The sequence below is a fragment of the Ursus arctos genome, chromosome X (assembly GCF_023065955.2).
Source record: "Ursus arctos isolate Adak ecotype North America chromosome X, UrsArc2.0, whole genome shotgun sequence".
NCBI classification, from domain to species: Eukaryota; Metazoa; Chordata; class Mammalia; order Carnivora; family Ursidae; genus Ursus; species Ursus arctos.
Window position 1 is genome coordinate 77,834,490 of NC_079873.1, and position 13,971 is coordinate 77,848,460.

Sequence of the window (13,971 nt, forward strand, 5' to 3'; positions counted from 1 at the left end):
CCCTCAGTAAATGTGCTCATCTCTAGAACCATCAGAACTGCTCAGTTTTTTCATTTCTATTTGCTAATACCTCTAAATTCTCCCCTACCTATAAGTCCACCTACTCTAACATCACATCCCTGAGGATTCCCATTGTTCCTATACATACCACATTTTAGACGTCAAATGAAGCTTATACCTGCCCCGAGAGGCTCAAGAAAAGTGTGATGGCATCCATTTGAGAATGAAGATGACCTTTGGCAAAGAAGAATAGAGACGTCACGTCTCTGCATCCGGGTGTTCCTCATGAAGCCTGTGAACAACATGGCATGGGTGACCAACTGAAATCGAGCCTTAGAAGTAAGGGGTCAGTTTGGAATTACATTTCCCACACCCCGCAGAGGTTCTTGGGTATAAGGGGACTGGCAGAAATAAATAGAACTTGGCTGCTGAGAACTGTGCCCTGCTGAATCATTTTCAGTCATGCCTCCGAAGAAAAAAAAAAAACCAACAACTTGGTTTTAAATTCCCAGCCATGGTTTGTGAAGCCTGGCAACAATTCCCTTGGTACCGCTCCAAGAAACAGCAATTGCTGCCACTCCCGACACTTTGGTTAGGTATGCAAAAACTGTATGAGCTTGAACCCGGTCAACACTTCATCCCATGGAGCGTAGTGGTAGCATTTACTATTACTACAACTATTACTTTCACCACATTTATCGAGCACCTTCTGGATGTCAGGCCTTAGGCACAGGCCTAAGTTCTTCACGCTTATTATCTTATTCACAACAACCCTTAAGGGTGGGCAGTATACCTGCCTGCATTTTCCCAAATGAGGGAGCTAAGGAGCAGACAAGTTAAACAACTTGCCCAAGGTCCCACACCCTGTTAAGAAGCAAAGCAGGGATTTGAATCCAGATCTGATTCTAGAGCTGACAGTAGGCCAGAAAGATCTGCTGATGCTTTTCTCAAACTCCACGCAGAGAGAGAAAGCTACACCCAGGAAAAGTGCTGAAGCGTAGCCATGCCCAAGTCAGGAGAATTACACTGACAGGGATAAGCACACCAATAGTTGCAGCACACACGGATGGATGCCTGAGTACTTCTGTCTTGCCAGGCGCTGGGCTAAGTGCTTTACATCCTATTGCCTTTCATCTTCACCAGCCTATGAAGTTGGTACTATCGTCAACTTACAGAAGCAGAAACTGACATTCAGAGAGGTCAAATCATGGCAACCGTGAGGAAGTGGCAGAACTGGTTTTCAAACTAAGGTCCAACTCCAGAACTCATGCTCTTAATTCCTACCTTATACTGCCTCACCAAGCAACAAAAGCCACCCAGCCCCTAATTGTTTCTCAAGGATAGAAAACTTGCATGGAATGATTAGTCTTACAGCCCCATTATCTAGAGGGTCTGACAATGTCTAAGGCTACATCATTTGCTATTATGCATTACACATGGTCTTATCTCCAAAAGAACCATCCAAAGAGCCTTCTGGATCTTTTTTTTTTAAAGATTTTATTTATTTATTTGAGAGAGAGCATGAGTGGGGGTGGGGGGGGTCAGAGGGAGAGGGACAAGCAGACTCCCCGCTGAGCAGGGAACCTAACACAGGGCTCGATCCCAGGACCCCGAGATCATGACCTGAGTGGAAGGCAGACATCCAACTGACTGAGCCACCCAGGTGTCCCCCACTTAAGGATGTTTGATAGGATTCTGACTGAGGCTTAGCCTATTAGTCATGGATCTGGAAGTAACCTTATAGAGCCTCTAGTCCAACCTCAGTTGTTAAATAGATGAGAAGTTTGGGGCACAGAGAGGTTAAGTGACTTGCCCAAAATTGCACAGCTGATCACTGACAGAGCTGCTCTTAAAATCCACATCTCTTGTGTGCCCAAGCCAGTACTGTATCTTTCTTGTCCAAAAATACTGCTTCCTCCTTGGGTCTTCTCTGACCACTCTTGACCCACCTACTTTCCTCCAATTTGCCTAATAAAGGTCACTGGAGAATTCTGTTGACAATCATTCTCACCCAGGGATTCAGCAAATATCTCTACTGAAGAAGAGTTTTATCAAACAGGAAATGTAATTCAACAAACTCGGGTTCTTAAGAAAACTGGATTATCCACATTTGTCTTTATGGCATGTATGTTTATGAGGCAGGCATACTTTCTCAGCCAAGAGGGAAGTGTGGTTAAAAGGGGGTGGGAGTGCTACCTATCAATGTGGGCAAGTTGGGAAATTTAAGTCGAAACAACCTGATAAAACCGCATTTCAGTATATTGGCACGTTTCCCTTTGTACAATGTATGTGTTCCTGAGCGTCAACCAAATTTTTCCTACATAGAATCCATCAATCACAAAGTTATTTAAAGAATATTCTGCAAATACAGCCTGCATACCTCTATTTATTTTTTGAGTGAATCTTAATTTTGTTGCTGCAGGCTGTTACTGTACTTTCCAAATCCCGTATCAAGCTGGGTAACCCTGGCAATTTCCCCCAGTGAAGACAGAAATAAGAGTACCTACCTCACAGAGTTGTTGTCAGGATCAAAGGGGAAAATCCATATAAAAATGCTTAGCACAGTTCCTGACACATATTAAGTAGTTCATTAAATGTTAGCTACTATTATTATGATTAGAGGAGAAGCTTAGATCATTAGCTACACCCTCCCTTCTCGGAAAGGGATTCTTTTTTCTGTAAAGGACAACCCAAAGAGAGATGCCTTGGATTCTAATGTTACAAGAGCATGGAGAATTTGAGGTAACTATATAACCACTGCTAACCACTGCCTCCCATATCCTCGTCTTTGAAAATCCTAAATCTGCCAAAGACGTCTTACAAATCCATGTCTCCACATGGCAGCCCAAGACCTAGATTAAGGATAGTTTCTTGACCCTTGGGGGCAAATTTTCTTTTCAGGCAAGTGCTTGCCTTGAGAGTTTCTCTCCTTTCATTGTCAAGGTCTTGGCCTCCCTCCTCCAGGACTTTTAAAGCTTAGCTCCTTGTCAGAGGCACTTAGTGACCAAAAGACCCCAGTCCATCATTCAACAAGCCCCATATGGCACTGAGTACTTGTCCATTTTGTCTTACAGGACAGCCCTGGCTTTTCTGACTAGAAAATTCAATATGCAGAGGTGGGGGGAGTCCCTCTGTTCGGAATGGTTTTCAACTCCTGGCACATTCTCACCACTCTTCATTTATATGCTGTTTCTACCTGCCAGGAGTACCCTGTCTGCAGTACTGGTATCCAGTGTGATCTGCAGAACACAGGTCATATAATGAGCACAGAGTAAGAGCAAAGAAAGAATAGTGATCAATTAGGATTAGAGCATGGTAGTAGCTAACACAGCTATAAATCCCTGACTATTTGAGTGATGCTTGGGCCATACCAGTTGTGTTTTGAATATCACTCTTCCTTCCCAGTAACCAATTAGAATCACTCATTTTCAAGGCAGTTGCTACCAGTGAGACTTAACCAAAGGCACTGAATGTAACACTCTTCTCAGGAGAATCCTGCTAACTGGCATTCTGGACTGTAAAATGCCATTGGCCATGGAGTGGGTAGAGGTCAGCCTGGACTCACTGCTTTGTCGCTAATCCCTTTTAACCCTTTATTGGATGTCCAAAACTGGCATTTCTGACAGGAATGGGTATACAGAGTGAGAGCTATTTCCCAGCTTTCCAGGCCTGGAAATCATCGCCACATCCTACTTCATTTTCACAGGTGTGCCTCGAAGAAGAACTTTAACCATGGCACCCCTGACCTGTACTTCACTTTTTTTGGCTATAATAATCCAACCTCCCACTTTCCTTGCCTTTTCTCTCGTATCTCTATGGGAAATGCAGGTGGAGTTATCCCAGGTGAGCAAGAAAGCAGCAAGAACTTCTTGCTGTTGGCACAGAGAGAGTATCAGCTGGGGGGTTGTGGGAGTCAGGGGGCTTGTACTTCCATCCCTCTGCCTATGAAGTACACGGCTCACGTCCAGGGAGCCCAGGAGGCTCTGCTGTCAGGTGGTGGGCAGAGTGATGTTAACAAAGCACTCAAACTGTGCCGTGTGAGGATGACTCAAGAATCCCACGCAATCCCACGCTCATGCTAGTCTCCACTTCCAGGAACTAAAATAGACCTCTGGTGCTAAGAAACAGCAAGCCTTTTATAACTGCTTAGAGAAATGAGCCCAGTCCTAAGAAGTATCATGCTATTCAATACAATGGAATGTTACCCAGCCATTAAAGATGACAATTATGTACACTGCGTAAGTGGGAATCAGAATGTAAAATAATGTTAAATGAAAACAGCAAAACAGAAAACAGCACGTACACATGCTGATCACAACTATGAAAAACATACATAGAAGGGTTAATCTCTAAAGAACCTAAGAGAACAAAGAGTGCCACAGTCCTTTTAGATTCCACTCCCCCTCCGCCAACACCTTTTTAAATTGTCATCTGGTCACAGTAGGTTACAGAAACACCTGCCTTTTAGCTGATAATAGGAGTTACCGCCACAGTTCTTGGATCCAGGGAAGAGAGAAGGAACTGAGTGCTAAGGAGGCTGGTGCTTTAAAATGGGCTGGATCCTTACTCTTCCCACTCTTCTCATGTTCAGGGCACAATTACCATTTCAGGCTTAGCTCTACAGTGAGAAATTCCTTCCAAACACCTAGCTGACCAAACTCTAAGATGAGAGTTTAAGACAACATATATATTTGGACCTCTTTTTGTCTTCAGTTTTTATTTATTTATTTATTTATTTATTTATTTATTTATTTATTCAGTTTTTATTTTCATTCCAGCAAACATACAGTGTTAGCTTCAGGTGCACAATATAATAATTTAACACTTCCACACATCACCCTGTGCTCATCACAAGTGCACTCCTTAATACCTATCACCTATTTCACCCATTCCCCCCCCACACCCACCTCCCCTCTGGAAACCATCCATCAATTTGTTCTCTATAGTTCAGAGTCTGTTTCTTGGGGCGCCTGGGTGGCTCAGTCGGTTAAGCATCTGCCTTCAGCTCAGATCATGATCTCCTGGTCCTGGGATCAAGCCCTGTGTCAGGCTCCCTGCTCAGTGGGGAGTTTGCTTCTTCCTCTCCCTCTCCTTCTGCCCCTCCCCCTCACCTGTGCTCTCTCATTCTCCCTCAAATAAATAAAATCTTTTTGAAAAAAGAGTCTGTTTCTTGGTTTGCCTCTCTTCGTTCCCTTTGCTCATTTGTTTTGTTTCTTAAATTCCGCATATGAGTGAAATTACATGGTATTTGTCTTTCTCTGACTTACTTTGGTTAGCATAATACTCTCTAATACTCTATTTGTCATTGCAAATGGCAAGATTTTATTCTTTTTTGGGCTGAGTAATAGTCCATTATGTATATATATATATATATATATATATATATATATATATATACACCACCTCTTATTTATCCATTCATCAGTTGATGGACACTGGCTGTTTCCGTAGTTTGGCTATTGTAGACAATACTGCTACAAACATTGGGGTGTGTGGATCCTTTTGAATTAGTATTTTTATATTCTTTGGGTGAATCCCTAGTAGTGCAACTGCAGGATTGTAGGGTAGTTCTATTTTCAATTTTTTGAGGAAACCCCATACTGTTTTCCAGAGGGGGTGCACCAGTTTGCATTCCCACCAATAGTACAAAAGGGTTCCCCTTTCTCTGCATCCTCGCCAACACCAGTTGTTTTTTCTGTTGTTAATTTTAGCCATTCTGACAGGTGTGAGGTGATATCTCACTGTAATTTTGATTTGTATTTCCCTGGTAAGTGATGTTGAGCATCTTTTCATCTATCTGTTGGCCACCTGTAGGTCTTCTTTGGAAAAATGCTATTCATGTTTTCTACCAGTTTTTAATTAGATTATTTTTCCTTTTAGGTGTTGCCTTTTATAAATATTTTGGGTACTAGACCATTATTAGATATGTCCTTTGCAAATATCTTCTCCCATTCCATAGGTTACCTTTAGTTTTGTTGTTTCCTTCATTATGCAGAAGCTTTTCATTTTGAAGTCCCAACAGTTTATCTCTGCTTTTGTTTCCCTTGCCTCAGGAGACATACGTAGAAAGAAGTTACTATGGCCAAGGTCAAAGAGGTTACTGCCTGCATTCTCCTCTAGGATTTTGATGGTTTCCTGACTTACATTTAGGTCTTTCATCCATTTTGAATTTATTTTTGTGTATGGTGTAAGGAAGTGGTCCAGTTTCATTGTTTTGCATGTAGCTGTCCGGTCTCCCAACACCATGTGTTGAAAATACTCTTTTTCCCATTGGCTATTTTTCCTGCTTTGCCAAAGATTAATTAACCATATAGTTGTGGGTTTACTTCTGTGTTTTCTATTTTTTTCCCATTGCTCTATGAGGCTATTTTATACTGTTTTGATCACTACAGCTTTGAAATATAACTTGAAGCCCATAATTGTGATGCCTCCTCCTTTGCTTTTCTTTTTCAAGATTGCTCTGGCTATTCAGGGTCTTCTGTGGTTCCATACACATTTTAGGAGTGTTTGTTCTAGCTCTGTGAAAAATGCTGTTGGTATTTTGATAGGGATTGCATTAAATGTGTAGATTGCTTTGGGTAGTATAGACATTTTAGCAATATTTGTTCTTCTGAGCCATGAGCATGGAATGTTTTCCCACTTCTTTGTGTCATCTTGAGTTTCTTTCATCAGTGTTTTTTTTAAAGATTTTATTTATTTATTTGACAGAGAGAGAGACAGCCAGCGAGAGAGGGAACACAAGCAGGGGGGGTGGGAGAGGAAGAAGCAGGCTCCCAGCAGAGGAGCCTGACGTGGGGCTCGATCCCAGAACGCTGGGATCACGCCCTGAGCCAAAGGCAGACGCTTAACGACTGAGCCACCCAGGTGCCCCGCATCAGTGTTTTATAGTTTTCAGAGTACAGGTATTTCACCTCTTTAGTTATTAGTCTTATTTCTAGATATCTTATTGTTTTTTATACAATTGTAAATGGGATTGATTCCTTGATTCCTCTTTCTGCTGCTTCATTATTGGTATATAGAAATGCAACAGGAGTGCCTGGGCGGCTCAGTCAGTAGAATGTCTGACTCTTGATCTCAGGTCTTGATCTCAGGGTTGTGAGTTCAAGACCTGCATTGGGAATGGAGCCTACTTTAAGAAAAAAAGAAAGAAATGCAGCAGATTTCTGTATGTTGACTTTGTATCCTGCAACTTTACTGAATGCATGTATCAGTTCTCGCAATTTTTTGAGTCTTTTGGGTTTTCTATATAGAGTATCATGTCATCTGCAAATAGTGAAAGTTTTACTACTTCCTCAATGATTTTGGATGCCTTTTACTTCTTTTTGTTGTCTGATTGCTGTGGCAAGGACTTCCAGTACTGCGTTAAATAACGAGAGTGGACATCCTGTCTTGTTCCTGACTGTAGAGGAAAACCTCTCAGTTTTTCCCCATTGAGGAGGATAGTAGCTGTGGGTTTTTCATATATGACCTTTATTCTGTTGAGGTATATTCCCTCTAAAGTTACTTTGTTGAGGGTTTTTATCAATGAATGGAAGCTGTACTTTGTCAAATGCTTTTTCTGCATCTATTAAAATGATCACACGGTTCTTATCCTTTCTTTTCTTAATGTGGTATATCACGTTGATTGATTTGCAAATACTAAACCTCCCTTGCAACCCAGGAATAAATCCCACTTGATCATGGTGAATGATTCTTTTAATGTATTGGTGGATTCAGTTTGCTGCTATTTATTGAGAATTTCTGCATCCATGTTCCTCAGGGATATTGGCCTGTAGTTCTCTTTTTTCAGTGGAGTCTTTATCTGGTTTTGGTATCAGGGTGATGCTGTACTCATAGAATGAATTTGGAAGTTTTCCTTCCTTTTCTACTTTTTGTAATAGTTTGAGAGGAATGGGTATTAACTCTTTTTTAAATGTCTGGTAGAATTCACCTGTGAAGCCGTTTGGCCCTGGACTTTTGTTTGTTGGGAGATTTTTTATTACTGATTCAATTTCTTTGCAGGTTATCAGTCTGTTCAAGTTTTCTATTTCTTCCTGTTTCAGTTTTGGTAGTTTATCTTTATGGTAGTTTATGTTATGGTAGGAATTTATCCATTTTTCCCAGGTTGTCTAATTTGTTGTCATATAGTTTTTCATAATATTCTCTTATACTTGTATTTCTATGGTGTTGGTTGTTATTTCTCTCTCATTTGTGATTTTGTTTATTTGGGTCCTTTCCCTTTTCTTTTTGTTAAGTCTGGCTAGGGGTTTATCAATTTTATTAATTGTTTCAAGAAGCAGCTCCTGGTTTCATTGATCTGTTTAATTAGGATTTTTTAGTTTTATATCATTTATTTCTGCTCTAATCTTTATTATTTGCTTCCTTCTGCTAGCTTTAGGCTTCATTTGTTGTTCTTTTTCTAGTTCCTTTAAGTGTAAGGTTAGGTTGTTTATTTGAGATTTTTCTTGTTTCTTGAGGTAGGCCTATATTGCTATATCCTTCCCTCTTAGGTCTGCTTTTGCTACATCCCAAAAGTTTTGGATCATTGTGTTTGCATTGTCTTTTGTTTCCATGTATTTTTTTCATTTCTTCTTTGATTTCTTGGTTCATCCATTCATTGTTTAGTAGCATGTTGTTTAACCTCCATGTATTTGTGGTCTTTCAAAATGTTTTCTTGTGGCCGACTTCTAGCTTCATAGCATTGCGGACAGAAAAGAGGCGTGGTATGACTTCGATCTTTTTGTATTTGTTGAGGCCTGATTTGTGACCTAATACGTGACGTGTTCTGGGAATGTTCCATGTGCACTTGAAAAGAATGAGTATTCTGCTACTTTAGGATAGGATGTTCGGACTATATCTGTTAAGTCCATCTGGCCCAGTGTCTCATTCAAAGCCATTGTTGCCTTGATTTTCTGGTGAGATGATCTGTCTACTGATATAAGTGGGGTGTTAAAGTCCCCTACTATTATTGTATTATAATCAATTTGTTCCTTTAAGTCTGTTAATAATTGCTTCATGTATGGGTGCTCTCATGTTGGGTGCATAACTACTTACAATTGTTATATCTTCTTGTTGGATTGTCCCCTTTATTATGACACAGTGTCCTCCTTTACCTCTTGTTACAGTCTTTGTTTTAAAATCTAGTTTGTCCAGGGACACCTGGGTGGCTCAGTTGGTTGAGTGTCCAACTGCTGGTTTTGGCTCAGGTTGTGATCTCAGGATTGTGAGATTGAGCCCCGTGTTGGGCTCCACACTCAGCAGAGAGTCCGCTTGAGATTCTTTCCCCCTGCTCCTCCTCCCACTCACGCACTCACGCTTGTGCACTCTCTCTCTCTCAAATAAATAAATCTTCAAAAAGAATCTAGTTTGTCCAATATAAGTATTGCTACTCCAGCTTTCTTTTGACACCCATTTGCGTGATAAATATTTCTCCATCCCCTCATTTTCAATTGTGTGGTATTTTTAGGTGTAAAATGAATCTCTTGTAGGCAGCATGTAGATGGGTCTTGTTTTTTTTTATCTATTTTGATACCCTATGTCTTTTGATTGGAGTATTTATATTTGGCCTTCTTTTAGGTCATGCCTCTGTGTTCTAAACCAGGCTAACTTACATGGGGGGGAAAAAAGGAACTATTTTTTGATAGGCTGCCAGAAATTACTTATTGTAAAATAATTGCTACATGCTACTCCTGCCCCTTGTCAGCTTGTCACAGGTAATGCTTATTCACATAACTGGGTATCTGGGTGAGCACTATTTTATCCCTGGAGCCCTCACCTGAACACCCACCCACACTTGGTTTTACTAGAATTAGCTTTCAATCAGTATGTTTAGTTTTTAAAAGTCTATGTTTAGGGGTTTTTTTTTAATTTTTTGAGATAATTTAAAATGTGCAGATATGTAAACATAGTACAGAGTTCCTGTATACACTTCACCCAGCTTACCCTAACATTAACACCTCACATAACTGGTATGTTGATCAAAACTATGACACTAACAATATAGTACAATACTATTTACTAAACTACAGACTTTATTCCGATTTCACTGGTTTTTCCACTAATGTTCTTTTTCTGTTTAAGATCCAACCTAGGATCCTATGCAGCATTTATAGCATGTGTAGTTAAAAAAAAACCCATCCCTAGAAACTAGTTTCCTTTTAGGAGGTAGAAAGGGTAAGCCAATACAGGTTCTCCGTAATTTATGATCCTGAGCTATTCTACCCAGAAGGGAACTTTATCACTTCTGTACCAAAGCCCTTAATTCATGACACCTCATCACGGTTATTTTCAGAAAATAACATTAGCATTTCTCACAGCAGTACAAAGGGATTTGACAAGTGGGTTATTTTAGTAACCAATATTTTGAGGGCGACAAAATGAGAGGGATGGCCTTATCTGTTTTCTATGCTTCATTTTTTTCCTCTAAACTCTATTTAAACTTTTTACTAGAAGTTGCAAAATTTACTATAATATAAATACTGAGAAACACCAACACCAACAGGGAAGAGACTCTTTCCAATGTGTGGTTGGTTTTATTTGCCTGAAATTAAGTACTGAAATCTTACAGAAATCAAATTGATTAGGTTGTTTTGGCTTGTTAACCTCAAGAGAGGAAAGCAGGCTATGACATCCATTTATTCCTTTAACAAGTAATCGGATTATTAAGAATAACTCCCAACTTAATGCACACAAACTATGTGCCAGGCAATCTGCAAGGTGCTTTACAAATAATGTCTTGCTGAATGGGTCATAACAATCCCATGAGCTACGTACTATTATTACCCTTCTTTTACAGGGAGAGGGGCAGGGAAGAGAGGGTCGGAGAGGTTAAGTAACTCACCCAAGGTCACACAGCACATAAGTGATGGAGCCAGGATTCAAGGCCAGGTCAGACTAATTCCAAAGCTGGTCCTCTTGACCAGTATGCTATACTGCCTCTCTGAGCACTTGCACATCTCAGACACTAGACTGGGTGCTAAACAGAGATAGAACAGTGAATAGGAGATAGCCCTTATGCCTTCAAACCCTACAGTCTAATTGGAGGAGGAAAACTATGAAACAGTTAAGTATATGTAATAAGACCCTCTCTTCTTCTCAGGTATTCCTTGGATTGGTTACAAATAAAGAGGATCAGTAAAATGCAAGCAGTAAATGCCAGCTCCTTTTAAATATTTAGATTCCTTTTTCAGGTCCTCAGAGCAAAGACCTCTCCCCCTCCATGTACTCTGAGGATCCCTAACAGTTAGGAATGGACTTGATATTGACATGTTCCTCCACTATATGAATCTGGGCTAGATGTCAGCATTGCCATCCCACTTAATCTTTGAGAAGAAACAATGGGAAATATAATGTGCAAATACATGTAATGATAGAACCAAATCAGCTGATGGAAAATTTTTAAGTCTGGGACATAATTATATTCCATTTCAGTTGTCCTTTTGCACTTGAATTAATCGGTAAGCTCTGTGGGAGCTTCAATTGGTTCATGACTGCATTTTATGGCCATGCCATTTTGAAATATACCTCTTAGAAAAATGACAATGATGCCCCTGTAAATTATAAATTGGCAATGTGATTTTGAAGGTGAAGGGCTGGAAGACTTACATCTCAGGAAATGACAATCATTCTCTTCTCCCTTCCAAACCCCACACAATCAAATACCTTAACCTCGTGGTTCTCAACACTTGGCTGCACATTGGAATCACTGGGGAAACTTCAAAATTACCAACGCCTATGTCCCACACCAGAGGCTGTGATTATTTAATTGGTGTGTGGGGGGGTGGCCTGGGTTTTGGAAGCTTTAAAAAGATTCCTGGGGAATTTTATTATGCAGACAAGTTTGGGAACCACAGCCCTAATCAGAGGATCATAACACCGACTGCACATTACCGTCACCTTGGGGGATCTCTTAAAAACCCCAGATCCTTGAGCCACATCTCAGGATCAATTAAATCAGAATATCTGGGGTTAGGGACCAAACCCCAGGAACCAGGAACTTTTTTTTAAAAGCTCCCAGATGAGTCCGTCGTGCAGCTAAGACTAGGAACCACTGCCATAGGTCAAACTCCAAACCTGCACTCAGGGAAATGGCAAAATTGCACTCAGGTTCAGCAACTCTATGTTGAGCCTAATGAGGGGAAACTAGTTCTGGAAGACAGGTAGGAAGCAGGCTGAGGAAAAATCCTTAAAACAACTGTCCTACATTAATGTTAAAATGAGTTCACTTTTCGGGCCACCTGGGTGGCTCAGTGGTCAAACGTCTGCCTTCAGCTCAGGTCATGATCGGGGGTCCTGGGGTCCTGGAGTGCTGGGATCAAGCCCCACCTTGGGCTCCCTGCTCAGTGGGGAGCCTGCTTCTCCCTCTCCTGCTCCCCCTGCTTGTGCTCTCTCTCCATCTCTGTCAAATAAATAAAATCTTTTAAAAAATGAGCTCACTTTTCTCTTGCCATGGATGAGGGTTACTTTAAGGTTTGGCTAGAATTACTAGCAACTAACTGATAGTATCTCAAGTCCCACTCTCTACCATACCCACCAAAATAACTGCTGGAAGAATGGGAAAAAGAATGCTTTCAAGGGATGAAAATCTTTTCAAAGGAGTGCAAACCAGTGCTTAGAGGCCCTGTGTGGGTCTAGACAAGGAGGAAGCGAAAAAGCAAGCCAAATATGGCCTATGCATTACACACCTAGTTAGTTTTTTTATTTGCAATTTGGTGTGCACTTTCACTCAAGTTAAACACTGGGCTTGGGGACAAAAACCCCAGACTATGGTTTTCAGCCTTACTTGCACATTAGAGTCATCTAGGGAGTTTTTAAAATAACGATGCTAGGGCCACACCCAAAATGAATGAAATCTGACTCTCTGAGGGCGTGACACTGAGGAACCTTTTTTTTGAAAGGTCCCCAGGTGACTCTAATGTGCAACCAAGGCTGAGGAACAGTCGTCTCTGAACAAGTGTTTCTCAAACTTGAGTGAGCATCAGAATCACCTGGGGAGTATGTTACAACACAGATTAGTGGGCTCCATCCCCAGTTTCTCATCCAGTTGGGGTGAAGTCTGAAAGTTTGCATTTCTAACAAGCTAAGTGATGATGCCAATGCTGCTGGTCCAAGGGCACACTTTGAAAGGCAAAGCCCCACCCAGACCACTGGTTCTCAACTCTGGCAGCACATGAGAATCGTGGCGGGGGGGGGGGCGTTTTTTAAATACTGATGCCTGAGATCCTTCCTAAACCAATTAAATTGGAATGTCCCAGGCCCAGGGCTCAGTACCTTAAACTGCTCTCCAGGCGATACTAATGTGCAGTGAAGTTTGTGATCCACTGCTCTAGACCTAGATATTTTACAGTTGGAAGAGATTTAGTACAAAGCCTTAAATCTCCTGGTAATTTACAGCTACTTTAGCTACTACTGGTATACATATCGCAACCCCAATTTCCACTGTTCTTTCTTAATCATTACTATTAACAATGTGACTAATTTTGGGTCACCAACTTGTTCTACCGGTTTGCATTGGATGCTCCTGATTTTAACACCAAAAGGCCCAGGTTCAGAGTAAATCAGGACAGCTGGTCACTGTACTAATGTTTTATAGCTCACAGACAGACATACAGTACTATTAGACTGCTTCTAACATTCAGCACCCAGATCTTGGTTTCTAAATATGATTCCTCATTGAAAGGAATCAGGATTCCTTGGAAATGGCTGTTTCTAGGACTGGGGCAGGGAAATGTATGGTGAGCCTAGGAATCTTGTACCAGAATCTAAGGAAGTGCTCGAAGACTCATAGAGGAATGTCAAAAGGACATGGGAGTTTAGCCATTCTGACAGGAGTGAAGGATATTGTAGTTTTGACTTGCATCTCCCTGATGATGAGTGGTGTTGAGCATCTTTTCATATGTCTGTTGGCCATCTGTAGGTGTTCTTTAGAAAAATGTCTATTCATGTTTCCTGCCCATATTTTAATTGGATTATTCATTTCATGGGTGGCTACAA

At 41.0% G+C, this 13,971-nt stretch overlaps 1 protein-coding gene across 1 annotated transcript in view; it reads right to left on the reverse strand.

Annotated features, from left to right (window-relative positions):
* Nucleotides 1-95: 95 nt before the first annotated feature.
* TRMT2B (tRNA methyltransferase 2 homolog B) overlaps nt 96-13,971 on the reverse strand; it is a 63,483-nt gene continuing 49,607 nt past the window's right edge. Inside the window, exon 13 of the mRNA XM_057313099.1 lies at nt 96-292. The gene's annotated coding sequence lies outside the window, so the exon portion shown is untranslated. The remainder of the gene's footprint in view (nt 293-13,971) is intronic.